Raw genomic sequence first — 4592 nt, forward strand, 5'->3', positions numbered from 1 at the left:
AAGACCAGCCCGGAAGGAGTCTTTGGGGGCAGTGGGTGGTCTGCAGTCACTGTCCCTACAGGCACACATTTTCAAGTTCATTCTCAAAGCTGCCCAAGCAATCACCTGCTTCTCCCCACTCCTCTCACTTGAGCTCAGTCACAACAAAAGCCAAACATCTCTGGAGGGTACATCCCTTGTGAGCTGGCTCTGGGACAGCAGATCTGCTGCTGCCTGGGACATGCATGTTGCTATGGGACATCCTTTCTGGACCACATGGGATGGCCAGAGAAGCTGAAGAGCAGCACGGAGGATGCATGCACGTCTTGCTGGAGCTGAGCTGAGCTGAGCTGTGCCATCCCCCTCCCTGATACAAAGGACAGACGAGGGACCAGCATGTATCCACGCTGAGTGGTCATGTCTGTACATCTCCCCCTGAATGGGGAGAAGGGAGGGTGCAGTGCCGTGGGGCAGCCAAAGAGGCCAGCTGAGTCCCTGCTCCTGTGACTGTGTGGGAACGTGGGAGCACTTCAGAGCTCTGCCTGCTGTGCAGACAGCTCTGCCAGAGACCCCTGTGGCAGCGTTAGACCTTTATCTGCCTGGAGCACAATCTCAGCTGAGTGGGCAGTGCTCTTCCTCCAGTCTGTGCTCGATCCTTGGCCTGACTTGTTGGCCAGAGAGAAGCTGAGACTGGAGACGGAGCAGGATGTCCTGTGTCACAGATGCAGCTGAGCTCCTGCTGGGACAGCAGGGCTCAGCAGCAGCAAGAGCTGCTGAGGGGTTGCAGTAGCAGAACTTCTTCCCCTGTGCAGAGACAGGAGCTGCCAGGTGCTGCAGCTGGGCTGGCCACGGCAGCCTGATGGATGAGGACATTTGGGTAAGGAAACTGGGGGCGGGTGGATGCAGACATTTGTGCTGTGAGCTGGCACAGAGAACAAAAAGTTCAGGAGATGTAGAAATACCCAGTACATTTGTAGAGCAAAACTGAGTAGCAGTCTCTGATCTGGGGCTCCTGTGAAGCCAAGGTTTTACAGTCAGGTTTCACCCTGCCTGCTGCATCCCAGGGGAGTCACTGCGATTCTGCTGTGCCTTGGGCCCTTTCAGCAGGAAGGAGCTGATGCAGAGGAACATTCATTAGGGGTCCCAGGCAGATCTCTCTGTGCTCTTTCTCTTCCACAACACAGCCTGCTTTTTCTTTCCCTTTTACACCTCTCATTCCAAGCACCGGCTCCAAGAAATCTTTGGGGAATTAATCACAGCCACGGATTCCACAGTTTTAACCATTTGCCCTTCCAAAAAGGAAACCTTAATGGCAGCCCTAAAGAGGACACCTCAGGGAGGCTGGGTACAAAGAGATCCATCCCTTCATGGCCCCCAGCACTTCACCTCAAGTCTTCAGCAGCTCCCACTGGCTTGAGAACAAGTGTCTCTCCTGGTTTAAACAATGTCGTGCTTTATAAGAAACACCCTAGCAGAAACCTGAGCCCTTTGAAGGGACATCCCTAACAAGGAGAGGTGCCTGTGGAAATCCACATTGTGATACAGACCTCTGGAAAACATCCTCACGGGCTCACAACTGGAACCGCCCAACTGGTGGTCTAGGTGCCTTCAGGGTGTCTCCAGGCTGCTAAGGGCATTGCAGCATCAGCTGTGGCCCCTTGAAAAAACACAGTATGCAGTTATACAAAGATACACAGGCTTGGAGTGATCAGGTTCAGCTACTGTCAACAGAGGCTCTTTTTCTGCAGAATCCAAAGACATACATGAACCCGAGAAAGAGTCATCACTAGGATCAGAGCTGCTCCAGCCTCCAGGCTGAGGCAAAACATATGAGATATCACCATTAGAACACAGGGTGTCCTAATTCACTAGCAGTGGACTGAAGCTATTCTTCAAGTCCATATTTTCCACAGCAACAGGTCAGCCTCCTGCCTTCCTCGGCCTGAATTTGCTCTGCCCTCTTCCCTTTTACAGGCAGTGTTGGTGACAGGCCTGACTGGTTCCCTGATAGAATAAAAGCAAGCTTCAGCACAGTGTATTTGTTGGTATGAATCACGAGGCCAATTAAGAAAATTTGAGAGCAGAAATCTCAACAGGACTGTTGACAGCTCACTTTGCATTCCACAGCACTAGAGCTCTGAATTGCTAAGAGCAGCCATCCACCAATACATGGGGAAAATAACGCAGTTTACCCTTCTCTCTTCTTCAGCAGCAAAGAGACTACTACCACCAAGACTACCCTCGCCACTACCACACCGGAGATGACTTCAGAAGCTATTACAATGCGTTTGTGTAGATCTTTATGAGCTGAAGCCTCCACTTTCTTCTCCTTACCCCACCTGGAGGAGAAATACTACCATTCTGCACACTAGAGTGGCAGACTCTGCATTACTCCTCACCTAATGGTGCCTCCAGATTTCCCAGGGAAGCTGAGGAGTTAACATGTCTGCCTGAGAGAAAACCCTGCAGCTGCAACGTTTTCTAGGTTCTACAAGTAACAGCGGGAACTCCCAGCTCACTGCCAAGGAAGGCACTCCCAGCTCAGCACCCTAAGCCCAGCTCACAGAGGCAGGCTCTCTTCTGCTCCTGCTCTCTTGCTCAGGGACATTGGGGGCCCTGGCTGCAGAGAGGCACAGCTGCAGCTGGAACAGTACCAGCGGCACTTCCCAGCCCAGCAGTCACTGTGTGCTCTGGCTTCCCTAACACACCGGCATCATCTCACCTTCCGCCTCTCACAGCTCTTCCAGGGAACACTTGAATGCATCTGGGTTCCAGCACTGCTCTCTGGGGACTTTTGCATCCCCTCACAGCACCAAAGGCATGCAGCTAAGTGTGGGAAGCCCAGAAATAATCATTCTACCTACAAGCTGGTCCTCTAGCCTTGGCCAACAGAAAAACACCCTCTAGGTCTCAGAGGCTCCCCTGAAGATGTATGTGAGCATCAAGGGAGCTTTCACTGCCATCTTCCTCCTACAAGCAGCACCATTGCTGCACTCACAGAATCTTCCAAAATGTGTACACTACCTTTCCGTCAAGAGCAGGCTGCTCTACTAGACTCAGGAGAGAACTAGAATTCACATGGTGCTTTCCAAGGTGCGATTGGATGAGATCAAGGTGACACACCTGGGCTTCAGAATTAAAAGCACTAAACACAACAAGAGTCTTGCACAGGGTCTCCTTCTCCTGTCTCACTGCACACGAGGGTCCCCTTGCAGTGACATAGACTGCAACATCTGCCCCAGTAAATCACAAGCAGCAATAATCGCCACATACCAGAGATGAAAGGCCTCTCCAAAAAGCCACCGCTGGCTGATCTTCCTATCTCCTAAGGAAGGAGCACAGAGGCACACAAGCAGTTAGAGGTATTACACCAGGTGACAAGGGACAGCAATTACCTGGCATCCCTCTTCCTTCCATACACTTGGCTCCTCTATCAGAGACAAGCACTCTGTGACTGCCTCCTTCCCAAAACATCTTCCAAGATGTGCACAACATCTTCCAAGAAACTGGTGCAGACAGCAAAACCAGACAGGCTGGATGATGAGAAACTTGCATGTGCTCTTCCTGCTCACATGCCACTTTTTGGCATCTGGGGGGAGGGCAACTGTAAGAGGACATTGAAGGATTCACATCACAGAGGACAGGAAAAAGGGGCAGGCATTTCAGCTGGGGACAAAATCCTTCTGAGAAGCAAGTCCCATCATGCCAGGGAGCTTATCAGAAATTCCCCCTGTAGTATTTTCCTCACAGCTTCTGAAAATCCTGCAGAATATTCAGATGCTTTATCTGGGAAGCTTCCCTCCAAGGATCTTCAGAGAAAGTAGTAACTTACATTTCAAAGAATACAACACAAAACCAGAAAGGCTTCTTTGTGCACGGAAATGCACAGAGACCATTTACCCACAGGATCCCTCCCAGGCTTTGAATTCAGGAGTCACCTGAGAGGCAGGGTCACAAGTGTCTACAGGCACATCTACAACCAAATACAAATGAGAAGGTACCAGTGTGATTTTTCCAATATGATACAAACTGCAGGGAAGGCGAGTGGATCATGTCACTGCACAGGATGTACATGTGGGTCTAGATTCTCAAAGTTGCAGAGCGGGGCAGGCGCCCTTTCAACTGGAACCAGCACCTCCCCAAATCCTGCACTGATGCAGGATTTTACATCCCTCAAAGACCAGCTGCACCAACAGCCTGGCCCTTGGTGCAACGTCCCTGACAGGAGGTCTCTAATGGGATACCAAAGAAGCCACAGCTGGAGAGGCAGCATTTTGCCCCAGCACACAAAACAGACCCTTTACACTTGCCTTGTACAAGAGCCCGTTGTACAACTGGTATGAATCTGGGCTTCATACCAAAGATGTTTGCTGGGTAGCCTGGATTCATCTGGAGGGCAGACAGATATTACAAGAGAAAAGACGATTCGTGCCAGTATTGAATAGCCACACCTCACCTGTGCGATTCAGACCTCTCTCCAAAACCTCAGCTAGCTGAGAATCAGCAGAAGCCTCCCTCCAGCCACATCTGCAACTGGAGAAGAGATTTCCTTCACTTATGTATTCAGATATATGGCTTTGGAGTCACAAAAGTGATCACTGGAGTGCAAAGAG

Source organism: Rhea pennata, unplaced genomic scaffold (genome assembly GCF_028389875.1).
Source record: "Rhea pennata isolate bPtePen1 unplaced genomic scaffold, bPtePen1.pri scaffold_23_1, whole genome shotgun sequence".
Taxonomy (NCBI): Eukaryota; Metazoa; Chordata; class Aves; order Rheiformes; family Rheidae; genus Rhea; species Rhea pennata.